At 45.7% G+C, this 18151-nt stretch overlaps 1 protein-coding gene across 1 annotated transcript in view; it reads right to left on the bottom strand.

Moving 5' to 3' along the window:
- ESRRG (estrogen related receptor gamma) overlaps nt 1–8400 on the bottom strand; it is a 660395-nt gene extending 651995 nt beyond the window's left edge. Inside the window, exon 1 of the mRNA XM_053607443.1 lies at nt 8272–8400. The gene's annotated coding sequence lies outside the window, so the exon portion shown is untranslated. The remainder of the gene's footprint in view (nt 1–8271) is intronic.
- Nucleotides 8401–18151: the final 9751 nt, after the last annotated feature.

Below are 18151 nucleotides of genomic sequence, written 5' to 3'. Positions count from 1 at the left end.
CTGAACACTGCTTTATTTTTAAAATAAATGTGATATTTACTTGTCACGTATCTTTCATGAATAAAATTAAGAAAAAAATTTTACAACTTAAAGATCTCTTCCTAAAAGACGAATTATTAGGGATTTCTAATTAGCAGATGTTCACTTTGTTTCCTATACATTAATTTATATTCATTCGCTTTCTGTGTTGATTTTTCTCACCCTTCTGATTTGAAACACGTAAATTATAAGTGCTGGCTCCATGTCTCATCACTGTAGGGTTAATGCTAGCAGCAAGAGAATTTTGCAAAACTAAGTTTGTACCGTAACATTCATTTCCTATTTTTACTATTGACTCTTCTGTGTACTGTTTTGGTTATAATCTGTTTTTCTTGCCTGTGTCTTATGTTTCCAGTAACAAAAGTGATTGAAGACAGGGCTTGTCCAGGTAAACGGAAAATGAATCAATCCAAGGTGGGTCCAAAGATAAAGACTCAGCTTCAGCAGGAAGGAAGCCCCGGCGTGGTTAGACTTTTCAATGTTTCGAAAGAAGTCTTGTATACAATAGGGTACCCAGGAAATATTTGTTAAATCAATTTATGTAGAGATTCAGCTATTTGTCTGAAATCTCTAGATTGACATAGCGTAGTAGGTCAGTACAGTCTATAGCCACACTGCCTGGGTTCAAAATCTAGCTCTGCTACTCAGCTGTGTGATCTTGGACAAGCTAAAGAAAAACTCCATGCCTCAATTTTTGAGATTTTTAACTTGAAAATACTTTTTAAGTGTTGGAACACATCTGGTAGAATACAAGTGCTGTGTTAACAAAGAAACACTCACTAAAACTTAAAAATTCCTCATAAATATGCCTCTTATTTAGTTAACATTTTCTCATATATTGTTCCATTTTATCCTCACCTTAACTCCTGGATAAAGGTTACTCTGGAGGAAACAGAACTTCCCTCGGGATCCTTCAGGATTTGTTGAGGGTGCTAGCCTGGGGTCTCCACACTGGCCATACAGGAGCACCATGCACAGGTCTTACAGAGGGTCCAACGGTTTGCCTGATGCTACACTCCATAAATTCGTATGCAGAAACCTGACCCAAGACTTGTCATAGATAAAATCAGAGGTGTCTAAACCAGTGTTGGCCACAGGACTTTTTACTCACTTACTAAATAATTATGATTCAAACCATTGTGTGGATTGTATTCAAAAAATGAATTGCCCAACCAATAAATTAATTGCCCTTGAAAGAAACCCATCTGAAATGATGGGCAAAGCCTTTTACCTTCAGTAATGTCCAGTTAAGTCCTTACTCTCTTATTAACTTTTGTTTTCAAAGTGTCTTACAGTGATCTTGTTTCTCCTCTGACTCCAAGCTTCCTCTCCCAGTAACTTTACAAGCATGTCACCTGACTACCCAGTCACATGTGTTAGGAACTGCCACAGTAAAAACACCTTGTCAACCTTTTGATTTTCCTGGTTGTTGTTGGTTTAGGGCAGATCCTTTAATGTTATTTAAACAGAAAAGACTGTTTCTTGGTGGATGAATTTGATGAGGATAATTTTTAAAAAAACAACTACTGTCATCTAGAGGTAAAAGAAGTCATTCGCTAAGGTAGACACCTTATGTGACTAACTCAGGACTTCTTCAAAAAGAAAGGTCACTGTGGCCCTAGCTATTTCCTTTTCTTGAACAGCAGTAATTTTACATACTCCATGATAATCTCCATTGGATAAGGTTGTCATGTGGGCTTTAGAGAAGAGTCTTTGCTTAGGGTTTGAAGTTTTAAATTTTTATTTTGTGTTGTTTAAAAACTAATTTTTCTCATGGATGCAGAATGTACCTATTACTAAAAATAACTACTGCTGGCCAGGTTTTGTGGCTCATGCCTGTAATCTCAGCACTTTGGGAGGCTGAAGGATTGCTTGAGCCCAGGGAATGCAAGTCCAAGCTAAGCAATATAGCAGAACCCTCTGTGAACAACAGCAATTAGCAGGCACCGTGGTGCTTACCTGTAGTCGTAGCTACTTGGGAGGCCAAGGCACGAGGCTCACTTGAGCCCAGGAGTTTAATGTGACAGTGAGTTATAACTGTCCTACTACACTCCAGCCTGGACCACAGGGTGAAACGCGCCCCCCACCCCCATCTCCAAAGAAACAACATAACAAAACTGCTGCGAAACTGGAATTCATCAAAATCAAAAACTTTTATGAATAACAGGGCACTAGCAAGAAAGTAAAAAACCACCCACAGAGTTGGAGAAAATATGAATATTTGAAAAGCATATATCTGATAGGGGTCTACTGTTCAGAATATATCAGGAGCCCTTATAACAACACAACCCATCTAACTTTAAAATGAGCAAAGGCCCTGAAGATCCATTTCTCCAAAGATAATATACAAATGACCAATAAGCACATAAAAAGCTGCTCAGCATCATAAGTTACTAGGAAAATACAGATAAAAATAACTTTGGCATGGCACTTACACTCACTAGTATGACTGTCACTAAAAAAAGGAAAACAAGTGTTGATGAAGAATGGAGAAACTGGATCCCTTCATACATTTTTGATGGGAATGTAAAACTAGACAGTTGCTGTGGAAAGTAGTATGGTGTTTTCTGAGAACTATTACACCCAAGAGAACTGAAAACACAGGTTTAAACAAAATTTGTACACAAGTGTTCTGGGCAGTATCATCCCTATATCCCCAAAGTAGAAACAACCAAAATGTCCATATCCATTGATGAAATAGTCATACAATCGATTGTTCTTCAATCATAAAGAACATGCCACTTTGTAAACACATGTTACAAAACAGATGAACCCTGATAACATTCTAAAAAGCCAGCCAAAAAAGGCCAAATGTTAAATGATTCCAATCACAAAATGTTCAGAATAGGCAAATCCACAGAGACAGAAGGCAGAGTAGTGGTTGCCAGAGGATGGAGGGGAGGATATGTGGTTTCTTTTGGGGTGAAAAGAATGTTTTGAATTTAGATGGTAGTGATGGTTGCAGATCACTACGAATGTAGTAAAAAGCCATTGAATTGCATGCTTTGAAAGGGTTAAAATGGCAAATTCTATGTGATATGAATCTTACCTTGTTTAAAAAAATTAAATACTGACTTGAGCTACCAGTGGAAGAAGCAAGCTTCTTCTTTCCACACAAAATAATTTTTCATAATATATCAGGCACAAGATTTTTTTTTTTTGAGACAGAGTCTCACTTTGTCACCCTCAGTAGAGTACTGTGCTGTCACAGCTCACAGCAACCTTCAATTCTTGGGTTCAAGCGACTCTCTTGCCTCAGCCTCCCAAGTAGCTGGGACTCCAGGAGCCCACCAACCCCAACACACAGCTATTTTTAGAGATGGGGTCTTGATCTTGCTCAGGGTGGTCTGTGAGCTCAGGGCAATCCACCCACCTCGGTCTTCCAAAGTGCTAGGATTACAGGCTTGAGCCACACGCTGGGCTTACTCACGTGATTTTAAGGAGTGCAATACCACATCTAGAGAGATCAACAGCTGACAAGTTGTCCTTATTCCCTTTATTTTATTGTGCTATATCATTAGCCCTTTGCTCTGGAATGACATTTTCAGTTTGTCACTTTGCCAGTAGCAACTTCAACTTTTCTGATGTTACATTTCCATTTCCAAATGTTCCCTGTCAACAGTTTAGCCAATTTGGCCATCATTAATTAGTGAATATGCATGAGAGCCTTTTCTCTTCTAAATTACATTAAAATGTCTATTTTGAAATAATTGAACATTAATTACTCTGGTAAGAGGAGGCATAAGATTTTTCAGAAATCAATAATGTGAATCTTCTTTGAATTTACATGAGATAAATGAATCAGAAGCAATGATGCATCTGATAGAAAAAAATAAAGAGCATCAGAAACAAACTATTCAGCAAGGCTTCCTGAAAAAGTAGACAAATGTTTTCTCCCACAAAGAACTTTTTTTACTATTAAGATGTTGGTAATAAAATGTAGCTTAAATAAATGGATCAGAAGAATATACTAATGGTCCAATTTTTTTTTTCCTGATTCGCAATCTCTTATCAAGTTGTACAGGTAGAAGAGTGGAAAAAATTATAAAAGTCAGTAAAACAACTGACTTAAATACATACTTGTTAAAACAGTTGATGGCAGATCCAGTGAAAGAATATAATTACAAAGAAGGATGGTAAAGTTACCTGAAAAGTTCTTAAAATAAGTCCAGTTGTCCATTAATTTCTAACAGACAATTTCCTGAAGTTATGTTAAATACCTGAGCTATGATTTTTAACTACCTCAAAGAAATATTCTATAAAAAACGTCATGTTTATCTTTCATGACATGACTGTTTAAATGTTAATTTGACGAGGTTTAATCCAAACAGGCAGAAGAGAAAAAAAAGAGCAAGTATGTTAAAAAAAAAAAAGCAGCCACTTTCATCTCAAACATGTGTCTGACTCAGGTGAGAGAAAGGCAGTTTTAGCTAGAACCACCTGGAGAACTGTGATGGGAATAATCCTGTCCCACAGAAATCCAAACATAACTGGCTCATATGCTGTTGTTGTAAAGAAATATGAGAAATATAGAAACTGAAACCAACCTGTTGAAGGTGAACAAGAGCTTGATGAAATTAAATGGTTTTATCTTATGTCAAAATTAAGTTGGCTAGAGGAGGGCATTAGAAGACTTTGCAGGTTGTGTATATATACAGTGGTCAAATTATACAAATGCATAGCCAGGATATAGATCTGAACATGTGGCTAAGAGACTCATATAATCTGAGAATTCTATTTCTTCACTTACAGGTAAAAATTGAGTTAAAAATGGTGAGATGCAATAGGAAAGCATCAAGTTAATCGAAATTCCCTGTCGAACAGTCACTTAGTTCTTCTTCAGGTTCTCCCTAATCCCCTCACTCCCACCATCTAGATTTAGGCCTTCAGCCTCTTGCTCAGAAAAGTATAAATATTTCAAACCTGAATCCTGGAAAGAGTCTATACTTAGCTCCTCTAAACTCTCATCTCTCAGAAAAAGAAGTCCTTATAGGGAAGAATATATAGGTTAGGCCTGCCCATTGCTGGAGCTCTGGGGTTACTGATCTTAGAAAAGCCCTGTTGGGGGTCAGAGCAGAAAAGGAGGGACAGAAAGGAATTCTTCCAGCTTTGAAGTCTGGCCATTCCCTTCATCCATCCTAACACCCAGGAATTCCTTATTCCCAGAAGTCTATCTGGGGAAGCGGAAAGGGCAACTGGGGTTGGCTCAAAGGCCATTTCAGTCCATAGATAATGCCAATCACAGTGGCAGAGGGCGGGATAGTGGGGAGGCTTTGTAGGTGGGGTGAAGGAAGGCTGGGAATGGTATACTCCAGTGAAAAATTTGGAGGCTCATAAAATTATCTTGATCTATTTCATCCCCACCACCACTCTCAAATCCTACCCCTGCCCTCACCCCAGTGATTTAGCAGCCCAAGAAGGCAGGAAAAGCAAGACTTAGAATTCCCCCCCCCCAAGGTGTTTATGCCCTGAATTTTGGTAAAATCTTAGACCATCGCTTATAATCCTGGTCTAAGGACAAGGCCTACCAACAAGTGGGAATAGGCAGTCACTTCTGTCAAACTCCAGGAGTACCACCCTCTCCTGCCCTCTTCTTGGGGCTTACAGGTCACAGACTTAATGAACTTATCCCTCTTCCTGCCACTTCCCAGAGTGCCTGGAAAACAAGCTATTTTGGAGAAAATGAAATTTCTTCTTCAGTAATTGATGTGGAAACAGCAGCCCTCCGCCTGCTCTGCCACCCCCCTCTTCAATACGCAGAACACCTGTTCTCTAATTATGTCTGAGTGGTGGAAATGGCATCTCTACTCACACTAAGAAAGAGAACTTACAGTTTTTACCATCTAGAGCCCAGCCTGTGAGTAAAGCCCTGGGTGTCTGGAGGTCAGGGGAGGAGCAGGCTGGAAAGGAATGTACGGTGGTCCAGAGGATCCAGCAGACACAGCTCAGCTCAGGCCCACGGTAAGTGTATTTCACTTCTACCAAACGCTGCGGGGGAACCCTTCTGGTTCACGAGTTCCTAAAAGCACAAAGATTGAGGCAGGCACTCTTCTTCCACTACACCCCTGGACACCAGGCACGCTGACCCCACCTTCAGACCCCAGCGTTTATGCTCAAGAATGGCTGGGTGTGCTAAAGGGCGCGCTTGGCTTTCTCCAACTTCGGGCCGGTACCTGGGCAACACGTGTCTTAGAAAGACTGGCGACAAGGTGTTTGGGTGTCTCTGAGGGTCAGAAGCTGTGTTGCGTTCATCAGTGGCCGCGGCTGGGGAAGTTGGGGGTAAGGTGGGGTTGCTCTCGGGCTACCTCTGCTCTCAATGGGGAACAAGAAGGAAAAACAGCAAGAGGTCTTTCCTTCCCTTCTTTTGGAGGTTGCACCTTTCCCTTCCTCACTTAGATCTTGTTCTCTCCGTTAGGACTCAGGAAAAAGACCAGCGCCTCTTGACAAATCGCAACAGAAAAGCTGAGAGGCTCGTACTGCCGGGGGAGTGGGCTGGCGGAAAACATACTGAGACAAGGCACCTCCAGCTCCTGAATTCCGACATTTACAGGTTGGTGCCACCGATTTCTGGCTACGAAGTTCTACTGTCTCACATCTAACCATCCCCAACGCGGCCCAGGCAAAACAGCAGCAACTTGCTCCTGCTTCTTCTAACTTGGCGATTAAGTTTTTGACAGCTGTTTTGGGAAGGTCGGGGTAAGAATCCGGACAGCTCAGGGCCAGATGCGGGCGCCCCACGTCCTGTCTGAACTAGACTGCTCGCCGCAGCGAAAGCTCGGTAGGCAAGCCGAGACCCGGACAGGAAGCCGACCGTCCCCATCCCCCAGCGTTTATTTGACCAGGACCTGAGTGCGCACCCACCCTGAGGAATAAGTCTCAGTGTGGCACCCGCACAGGCCGGAGCTGATCCCTCTCTCCTTCCCGCCAGACTATCCGCAAAAGCTATCTGAGCACTTTTAGGGTCCTGCGCTCAGAAGGGGATTTTAACTGTCACATCCACTGTAAAAGAATAAAGTAGTGGCTCGTAATAAGTTAATCCAGATGTGCTGGGCGAAGACACAGGGTCGTGCTCCCCTCTCTCATTCCTAACTCCTCCTCCACACTCCCCTCCCCCCGAAACTTGGCTCTCAACGTTCCACCACGATCTAAGGCCAAGGTTACATTTTCAGTAACAATATTCCCCACACCCTGCATGTCGAGCCTCGGCACAGGAGGGAAAGGGTACTCTGACGCACAGAGCGCGAGTTTCAAGCCCCGCGCCGCGCACGGGTGAGAAGGGGCGCCCGGGCCAGGCTCGCCGTGCTCCGCTGTTCTCGGCGCGGTTGACGCGCACCGCGGCGCTCCGCCAGCCCGGGGCTCGGAGAACCTCGCCAGCCCGCCGCGCTCCCGTCCCCTTGACTTTTGATTTCGAAAGCAAAGCAGCATCGTCTGCCACTCTGGTCTTTAGGAAAAGAGGATAAGGACAAGGTCAAGGCCTGCGTAGCGACTGCCGAGATTCACCTGCACCTTTGCTCCCTCCGCAAGCGCGTCCTGTCCCCAGGCGCTAGAAAAGGGCTTCATAGCGCCCAGCTCACCTGTAATTTAGGGACCGGACTCTTTAACTTTCATTTCTGGCTAGCCACACCCCGCACGCCCATGTCCTTCCTCTACTTTCCCTCCTCACTGCCCAGATTGGTCCTGAGATTTAGATTAAGACAAATCTGTCTCCGCACCGCACAAGGACCGGCCCAAATGGCCAGGTTTGGTGGGCACTGCGTCTTCACCTCGCGGGCAGGGCCACCGTGGAGGGAAAGGTCTCCGCTTGGCGGCACCTCGTCCCCTCCCCCAACGCGCGAGGCCGCGCTCTAGGCCGGCTCCGGCACGCGCTCCCCCCTCCCACGCTCAGCCCCGAACTCTTTTCTTCTTTATGAAACACACACGCCCACCCCGCCTCCCACGTAAAGGCCAGTCAGGTCTCATTTTGTGCCCAGATGCAAACTCAGCTGGAAGTTGAGAGCGAGGCCAAAGAGGTGAGGGGAGGGTAAGAGATGCACGGAAACAGAGACTGAGAAGAAAGAAATCAAAGAGGGAGGAGGGACGAGAGAAAGCAGAGAGCGAGAGCTGGAGGTCGAAGGGGCAGAAGCCGAGGCTGAGGACTGCGCAAGGGGCGCGGGCGCGGCGGCGGCGGAGCGGCAGCGCGTCCACCGCGCCGTCCCGCCCGCGCGCGCAGAGCGGGGTCAGGCGCGGACTCACATGCTGGGACTGCAGAGAGCGGTGTCTGGGGGCTCCCCGCGGTCTTCTCCCTGGCTGCCTGCCGCGTGAGGGCAGAAATAAAACAAAACAAATCACGGGACACGACCGAGACTGGGCCGCTGGGCGCCGTGGGGACAGCTCTCACCGCTCACCGGGAAGCGGGCGCGGAGATTCGAGCAGCAGTGTGTAGCCTATAAATAGCAAACTTTTTGACGAAATCAACTAACAAATGAGAGGAGCGGGCGTAAATTTGCGCAGGATTCCCCCTTTCCGGGGACGACCCGATACCGCCTCCCCCCGACCCCCCGCGCAGTAGTTGGGAGGGGACAGATTGGGAGAGGGGTGGCATTTAATTTTATTAGAATTTGCAGCAGTATTGTTACTTTGTGTGTGGGGTGGAGTGGAGGAGAACCGCGAAGTCTATCAGACCCTATTCCTGCCCGACTGCCCCCACCCCCCCTGCCCAGGCCGCGGCTGCTGACCCGAGGAAGGGCCCAGGCCCTTAAGAGGTTGGCTGTGGGGGCGAGTAGGGGGAGGAGCAACCGGGTTTCCCCGTCAAGGGCGGGAGCAACGGGAGGGAAAGCGGGAAACAGTGCCAAGATTTGGAGTTTTCTTGAGGTGCCAGGACGGGACTTAAGACAATCTTGAACTTGAGGGAGAAGTGCTAAAGGGTGAGTTCAGGAGACACAAGGGAGTTCCTGCAATGCAGGCTTCCTTTCCCAGGTGCAGTGATAGCCCTCCAGTGCTAGCTAACCCCACCCTCAGCAACTTTACTTCAACTCTCCGCCCAGGCGGGACCCGAAGAGACAATGCGCGTCCCGGAGTTGCGTCCTCTCTGCCAGGGGCCTCGCAAGCTCTTGAGGAAGTGGGTTCTGCCGAAAGGCACAGAGACGTCTTACACGAGTGCCGCCCGGTGCAGCCCGGGCGGCCCCCGGGGCGGGACGACTCTCGCCGCACCATCTCGCACCTGCAGACTGGAAGGGGCGATGTACTAGGAAGGCCTGCCCTCGACTCGCCTCGCGGTCCAGCCGTTCCCTTTCCGTGTCCAAGGCCGGATTGTGGGTGGCGATTGGCTTACTTCGATTTTCATTTTCATGCTAGATGTTTGCGCAAAAATAAGACCCCCGAAGACAACTGATACTCGCTGCTCAATTCACAAGATTGCTTCGCGAAGTTTATCCCGGAGGTCGCACACAAGCAGGGTTCACAGGATACTCAACACGGGCGGGTGTGGGCATTGGAGAAACTGGGGAGGCTAAAGTGAAGCCGGGTACTGGGGGTGCGGTGGGGGTCCGCAGGTGAAGGGAGCTGCCCTGGTCTCCTTTGGAATCTCTGTTCGCCAAGTCAGGCCTGCGAAGTGGGGGCTCACCCCATCCAATGGCCCTAAAGGCGGCCTGTAGCTAAGGGTAGGGCGGAGGGAGCCAGAGGAGCCAAGTTTTCTTTCCGTCGCCCCACCTGCCTCCAGCACCACCTGCCCACCTCCAATACCGGAAAGGTCAAATGCTTACCCCCTCTCCATACCCCCAGGGCGAAAACCAAAGAGGATCCCGGACACAGCTGGGAGGGGGGTGTTGCTGCCCCAAACCGGCTTTTCCTAACACCACTTCCCGCCAGTTACCTCTTCGTAAACGCAAAAGTGACTTTGTCCCAGAATCCAGCCGAGTTTGTAAAGATTGGAAAAAGGAGAAGCGCTGAGGGGGTTGGGGCAGCGCCTCTCCTCGCCGGGTGTGCCCACTGCCCCGACTCTGCGTAGGAGGTGCGCGAGGGGTTTTCCCTTCAGACGCCGCGCAGCTGGTGCTCGGGGCGCCGGGGCCAACGGCCGAGCTTCCCAGGCTTCCTTCAGGGCCTGGGAGCCCACGGTTCGGCCCCTGGGCTGCAGCCCGGAGCTTACTTAAGGCTGCTCCCAGACGGGGCTGGACGGAGCCCGGGCGTCCTGGGGCACCCCGGTTGGTTTGTGCGACCCACGCTACGTACCTGTTCTGGCCTTCCCGCTCCAACTGCTGCGCGGGTTGGGGAGCCCGGCCTGCTGCCCGCGCCTGCGGAGGAGCCCAACCCCTCTCTCCCCCCGCGCGCCTTGGCTCCCCGGACGCCCGGCCAGATGCGGGGCGGTCTCTCGCGGGCCATTGGCTTAGGCCACGGTTCCCACCCGGCTTCCAGGATTTCCCCAGACCTTGCAACCGCTTTGTGGGTCCAGGCCAGCGCCTCACCTTTCACCCCACTCCCTGACCCAATCCCCTTAGGTCCCTCCGCTGAAGCCCGGGCTTTAAACTGTAGTAACTCCGCGAAGAAGGCGGGTGGGAAGACCGTCCCGTGGGTCTAGTGTGGGGGTGGGGTGGAGGGGTGCCCTCGGCGTTTCTGGAAGGTTCTAGGTGTTCGCATTAAGGAAAACAGGCCCTGTGCAGCCAGAAAGGACGGAGGCGCAGACGGCATCTGGTGCCTGTCTTCCGCTCGAGGTTCACGTCCACTGTGTTAATGCCTCCGGGAAAGCTGCCCAGTGTGATAGATCTTTTCAGATCCCATCATTGGAAGAAAAATCCTCGTGATAACGATTATCTCCGGCTCGCACTATCTCGCCATCGCCCCAATCCATCTCCCTCTAGCTCCAGCCCCTGGGGAAGACGAGGAGGGTGAAGAACTGTAAAGAGGACGGGCCCAGCCGCTGCCCTCGGATGGAGCGGAGAGGGAGACGCACTAGGCCACCTGGTTCGTCCCTTTCCGCTCCGGGCTAGGGGGAGAGGACACGGTGGATCTCTCTGCCAAGCCTCACGCTTCTTTGAAATGATTTTAGTCTGGTGCTCCGGTCTTTCCATATACATTTCCAATCTCATGGCTCATAAACTATTAGCAAAATGGTTTCATTATTCACCTTCTGTATCCTACAAAAGGGAGAAAAGAAGGAGCAGGGAGGAAGGCAGAGTGGGGGTGGGGGCAGTCATCGGACACAAGTTAACAGCGATGCCGCCCACGTTTAAATCACGGCTCAGGCTGCCTTCGTCAAGCTGACACTCAGCAAATCTGGTGCGTTTCCAAGGATATGTAGCCGACCCTTTCTCTCTGTTTCTCTCTCCATCCATCACTACCCATCTCTCCCTAATACTCAGGATTCTAGAAGGACCAGATGAATAGCCAAGATACTGCAAATCCATTATTTGCTTCATTAGGTGTCATCAATAAGGCACGCCCTTTAGATACGACACACATAATTAATTGGTTAGAATTGCTATTCCTGGGCCCCCTTTTGGGTGATTTGATGATGGAATCACATGCCATCCCTGAAACCAAACCACATTGAAACAGAGGTCTAGGATGACAGCCCAGAAGTTGACAGGAGGTTGGGTATGCTGTTAAGGTTACCCAGCTGGACATCATGGACTTATCTGGCTGGAAGTTGAATGGGGTGTGGGCGTGCGCGCCCGTGCGCGTGCCCGTGCGATTCAGTATAGGTGGGGACAGGGGGGCTAACAGATTTCAGGGAGAGAAGTCAACAGTCCTTACTCGAGGTCTTTGATTCTGAAAGGTGACAAAGAAAAGAAAAGAACATAAGTGAGTTCACCTGAATGAAAATGCAAATAGAAGCAAAGTGGAGACCGGAGAACCGAGTGCAAGGGGCTAATAAGGTAGCAAACCGCAGGCAGGCTGGAACTGGCAGATACAGCATAAGACAAGTGGAATGGGGCAGGCTGCTCCGATGGGCTCGGTGATGATATGAGGAATCTCCATCAACACTGGTTCTTTTCTGTTATTTTTAACATATAATGACTATCATCCCTCTCCGCCCCCCCCCAACCCATTCACACACACTCTTCCCCTGCACTTTTTGAAAATATAAAGGACGCAAGGCAAGTGAGCGTTCGGTAATTATCCCTGCCAGTGGAAAGCAATCTGGCTGGGAGAGGCCCCTCTGCCACCGCCGGCGGCGGTGGCGCCGCGCGCGGCCGGGGACTCCGGGCCTCTCTAGGTCGCCGCTTGCCGGCTATTTAATATACATGGGGTGGGAACCGAGGGAAGCGGATCTGCTGCCTGCCCGTCCCGCAGAAAAAAAAAAATCAATTTGCTATTTATTTTTGAAATATATAGATTTGGAGAATTTTTTTTTCCAGCCCGACCCCCTTCAACAACGGCGGCCCACATTTAATTACGTCTTTTAATGACTTTTCCCTTATTTGCCATCACTATTTCACGTTAAGGGCGGGGGCGGGGTGGCGTTTCTTGGGGGGGGGTTCAATTCTGGTATCTTCAAAAAGATTTGCCTTATGTGTTAATTGCATGCTGTTAAGCACTTCTGGGACTGCGTGCTGACCAACTCGGACCAACTTTTAATTAACACATTGACCCGACGAAGAAGCAGCCGCCCAGGCTCCCCCTCGAATTATGTATATTAGCAGCGCGGAAGCGCTCGGCCCTGGCCGCCAGATGCGCGCGAGGAATTGCCTGCGTCGAGGGGCGGGAGGGGAGCAAACTGAAACCGTGCAGCTCTGTCTGTGAACGTTTTCCTCGCCTCACCTCTAGGAAAGAACAAAGAAAAAGAGTAAACGACGGGTTCCTGGAGCAGGTTTCTTACATCCTTCAGCGTCACTTGACCGGGGGGTTTGGGGAATTGGGAGGGAAGATTCGCCAAGGATATTTTCTCACCAGCCTGACTCTGGCCTGGGTTCTCTGGACCGAGTTCCGCTAATGTCTATGGGAACCCCAAGAATCCAGGTGGAAGGCGAGATGGAGCCAGGTGGCCTTTCACAGCCCGGGCCTTCCTGCTCCCAGCCTCCTCGCCTTCCCCCGGGGCTCTGAGGCTAAACCACAGACCGCAGGGCCCAAAGTTGGAGAAGGAGAGGGTGTTCCCCTCCACCCCTACCCCTACTTAGAGCTTCTGCTGTCCGGCTAGAGCAAAGGAAATCAGTGGCTATTTTTAGGACTCGAGAGGTCTAAGGCGTTCCAGGGGCGAGCCTCTAGCTAAGACCAGTCAAATCCAGACCCAGACGACGCCGCCTGCAGATATGCAATTTCACCCTAAGAAATTTCATTCAGAATTGATGGCGCTTTGCTGGAGTGGTGCCTTCAAAGTGAGTGCCCAGCTTGCTTCCCTGTTGAGCACAAATGCGGGTTAATCCCCAAATACGTACTCATTTTCTCTTTCCGCATCTAATCTCAACTGGCTTTCTCTTCTAAGTGCTTAGCTTCCGAATACAAGCCTATAAAAAAATGTCAGAGTGGTATTCCTTCTCCCAGCCATAAAGAAGTTGGAGTGAATCACTCCCAAGTTACCATTTAACGTCCCCTCCAGGTAACAGTTGAAGTTTCTTGTTTGACATTTTTCATTCCCCAAAGCAGAACTTTTCAATAAATACGCAGTACTAGCGTGAGGGGAAGTAGGTGTCACAATAAATTCACAGCTCTAGGTTCTAACTGTGTCGATGCTTTGGAAAATTTAATGCGACAAAATTGCTCCCCAAATTCCTTCCACCTCTTTTTCTCCCCACCCCCCGCATTCTCCTTTTTCTTTGTCCTTCCCTTGAACCTTCTTTTCCTATCCACTTATCAGAAAATCTGCAATTTTTCAGACTAAAAGAACAGAAAAGATAAAGGCAGGAAAACAAAGTTCTGTTGCTCAGTATTCCTCTCAGTTCCTTCAGATCTTTTTATATTCAGATAAAGGTGTAATCACCTCACATCTTTAGACAGGGAAAAACCAATCAGCTGGTAAATTACAAGGTCCCTTTGCAAAGATAAGGCCTTTGGAAAGTTAGCACAAGTATTGCCCAAACAGCTTTATTTTGAGTTCTGGTGCACCACAGATAACTTTTTCAGCTTACAAATTGATGTGCAAAATTGCAGCACACACCTGATATCCAAAGGAAAACAAGAGTTGGTAACTCCAGCTGGTTCTTTTGATTTACTCTGCCTGGTAAGATGTATGCTGGTGTGTTTTGATAAGAAAAAAATAAAAGGAGTCAGCAGTTTGATTTGGAAACTCTTTTATTGCTGAATATGGTTGCAGGTTTAAACTAAAGAATGTGTTTCTACTGGGGACATTTGCATGACACATCCATATGCATTAGCAGCTGCACCCTGTTATATCATCAGTTCCTGTGAGCATTTTATCTTTTTCCCCCCCTTCTGTCTTTCTTAAAGGAAGTAGGTAAGTGGCCTAGAGGAAAACTATATAGACTTTAAAGATACATAAATCCTCCTTTGTCCTTCAGGCCCTCAGCTCCTAATTGGCCTGAAGCAACCTGTTTCTTTCAAAGATTTTGAAATATTTGAAGTAGCTGGCCTCCTTGGTTACCTTTCAAAATAAAATAATGGATTAACAGTGTATAAAATGTGATAAAAGGGGCCTTAGTAATTCAACTACATATTCAGAGAAAAAAAAGTGATGTCATCTGCATCATTCTGCTGATTTGCTTAGTGAGTTTCCAGAGAAACTTTTCATTTGAGAAATTTTTTGTATCATTCGTCTCCCCCTCTTAATACTGTATAGAAGTAATACTTTTGAATCAGGATAGCTAAGACCTTGCCACGCAGGTGTGTAGATAGTGTCAGAGGGCAAAACAGCAGTTCTGGAAGATGTTTGCTTTTTCAGACGTTGTTATGGCTGTACAAGGGCCATTGTCTAATATATACAGCGATCGTCTGCATCCAGTCGTATGTAAACTGTGTGTCCTATATCTGATTCTCCTGGAATTCAGTGGTCTGTGGACATCAAGAACTGCACTGTCACATCTAATTCAGAAAGAAACAGTGCTCTTATTTTGTCTGATTCTGTTCAGCTACTCAGTCTATTTAAAAAAAAAAAAAAAGCTGTACATTTTAATGTTAGGGTGACTAGGAAGCATTTAGACCCCTAACCAACAGCTGTAGCATAAGGACATTTTAAAAAATCATTCCTCTTTTCTGTTCAAAGACAATATTCCATGGAATTATTTACAAATCACTTGAATTATGCTCACACTTTTTTACCAAGTTAAATTTCAAAGTGTGGGTATATTACAAGGTAAAACAAAAATCTTACACAAATACACAAAACAACGTTCAGGTAAACAAAAAGACAGTTATCCTTACTGGGAATTGTAATGGTCAATGGAGATTACCTACTAGAGGATATTACGGTTTTCATCCATTCTTTGTAGTTTTTTTTTTTCTTTTTTGTTGCAAGAGAAGGCATTTAGAGGAAAAAAAATGAAAAAATTATTAAAATAATGCCATCCTTTTTTTCCTATCATACTTGAATCTAATATTCACTATTGCACAAATGTGCCTGCACAATGACATAAATATGCATGAGTCTAAATAAAAATCTATTTTATGTCTTGTTTCCAGATGTTTGCTAATACTGCAAGTGCATTGATTTGACCTAACCAAAAAGCAGCTAAGATCTCTGCCATTCAATTAAATCCTGACTGTTTTTAGTATCACCTGAAACAACTTTCTCTTGCCCTCCATTGCGCAAAAGTTGCTTGGCTTTTCTTTTCTTTTTTTTTTTTTTTAACTCCCTACCTTTCAAACAGTAATTCAGTTATAATGTGGATAAAACTGAAAACAGTTGCTTTATATTATATAATGAAAAATTGTACGAGCCTCATTATTTTACTCAGTTAATGATGTCAGTGATAATTAGAACATTCGGTTGTTAGGGCTAGTTAGCTTGGTTGTTTAGATTAGAACATGGCCCAGAATTGATCTTGTGGTTAATTGTGCCCTTATTCAAGAGCCACAAATCATATCCTGCAACACAACCAGCCCTGGACAGTGGTGCCCCACTGGGGACAGAAGGGCCAATCGAGAATGTGGAAAAATTTGCACAAACCAAAGGAAAACCCTCTTTTTAAAAGTGCAAGACATATCAGCAAACAGTGATAGGAAGGAAAGAATAATTGAGGCCACAAGGAAAGCTTAGTCATAATGAAGAAAAGTACACCTGTCTTGGTACTAGTATGTCATGTAAAACTTTCATTGATAGGATTCTACTGATTCAATGTATATCCATTTTATCTTTAACATACAGACAAGATTTATTTGCTCACTTCAAGATTGGAGATTTTGATATTAAACGTTTCTAGAAATACTAATGGTGTCAGTAAACTGATTAAGATACGGAGGATCTGAGGGAGTTACTTATTTGCTTATCCATTCATCTCTTGGTTATGCTTGCAGGAAAAGTCTATTTATCCTTCAGAGACTTTCTTTGTCATGGGTCATAATAGCATAGGCTCCTTGAAATATGATGGCTAACAAAGATAAAACATAGACCATTACAACTGGTCACCTGTGATTCTGTAGATACAAATCAAAAAGCAGACAGAAGCTTTGTTAGGTCAGTACTTAATTCTGTGGCCGTTTATTCATACTCCCGTCCAAGAAGTCGGAGCTAGGTAGTGTCTATTCAAAAGCCAATGATTGCAGTCTGGCATGCAAGGAACTTAGAAGTCACTACTCCATCCTGCGCTGAGAAGCCCTGGTGACGTTCATAGAGTCATCCAAAGACTTGAGGTCTAATCATGGGCTTACAGAACACTTCCCCTCCACCCACAGTTAACCACTACATTATTAAAGGCCTATCTATTTCAGTTCCTTTTGCCCAGTACAATGTGTCTACTTTCTGATGAAATTACAAGGCATATGAATATGCAATAAGTTTTGAAGAAACTAAACAATCATCAGAAACAGACATAGATATGGCAGGGATGTAGGGCTTATTAGAACAGGATTGTTTAAAAAAAATAACATTGGCGGCACCTGTGGCTCAAAGGGGAAGGGCACCGGTCCCATATGCTGGAGGTGGTGGGTTCAAACCCAGCCCTGGCCAAAAACAGCAAAAAAAATAATAATAATAAATAAATAAATAAATAAAAATAATAACATTGGCTCGGTGCCTGTAGCTCAAGCGGCTAAGGCACCAGCCACATACACCAGAGGTGGCAGATTCAAACCCAGCCCGGGCCTGACAAACAACAATGACAACTACCAAAAAAAAAAAGCTGGGCATTGTGGTGGGCGCCTGTAGTCCCAGCTATTTAGGAGGCTGAGGCAAGAGGATTGCTCGAGCCCATGAGTTGGAGGTTGCTGTGAGCTATGATGCCATAGCACTCTACCCAGGGTGACAGCTTGAGACTTTGTCTCAAAAAAATGAAAATAAAAATAAAATAAAAGTTCTTTAGAAAGAAAGAAAATGATATAGATATAAAGCTTGGATCTACATGAAGGAAAAAGAAAGAACAAGTGAAAGAAAAAAAACCTACTTATTTTTCTTATTCTTAATTGAACAGATAACAGTTTGCTCAAAATAATAATAGCAACAGTTTATTTTATTCATGCATATATTAAGTGATTATGTATTCTTAGTATGTGAGAAATAAATGACAATAATATTAGAGATGGGAGGAAGGATTTCCTTATTTTGCCATGTATAATGCATACCTATGTTTTTGGCCCAAACTTTCAGGGAAAAAGCTTGTTTTAGTTTTTGAATTCAAATTTGTAAATTTTTATGTTTAGGTACTTATTTTTTGTATTATGAAAGAATGTTAGCATTTATTTTTTAACTTATTAGGTACAAGAAATTTTATGTCACAAATTATTATAAAACATGAGAACAGATATAAGGTACAAGAAATTTTATGTACCAGTAACAAATAGTACTTCCTATGTATAATGAACATTTTTTTTTTTTTCTTGAACTGAGACTCACTCTATTGTCCTGGATAGAGTAATGGCGCATCATCACAGCTCACTGCAACCTCAATATCTTGGACTCAGGCAATCCTCTTATCTCAGCCTCCCCAGTAGCTGGAACTACAGGCGCCTGCCATAACACCCAGCTACTTTTTCTATTTTTAGTGGAGACAGGGTCTCACTCTTGCTCAAGCTGGTCACAAACTCCTGAGCT

The sequence above is a fragment of the Nycticebus coucang genome, chromosome 10 (genome assembly GCF_027406575.1).
Source record: "Nycticebus coucang isolate mNycCou1 chromosome 10, mNycCou1.pri, whole genome shotgun sequence".
NCBI classification, from domain to species: Eukaryota; Metazoa; Chordata; class Mammalia; order Primates; family Lorisidae; genus Nycticebus; species Nycticebus coucang.
The sequence above is the reverse complement of the archived record's forward strand: the minus strand, read 5'-3'. Positions and strand labels throughout refer to the sequence as shown.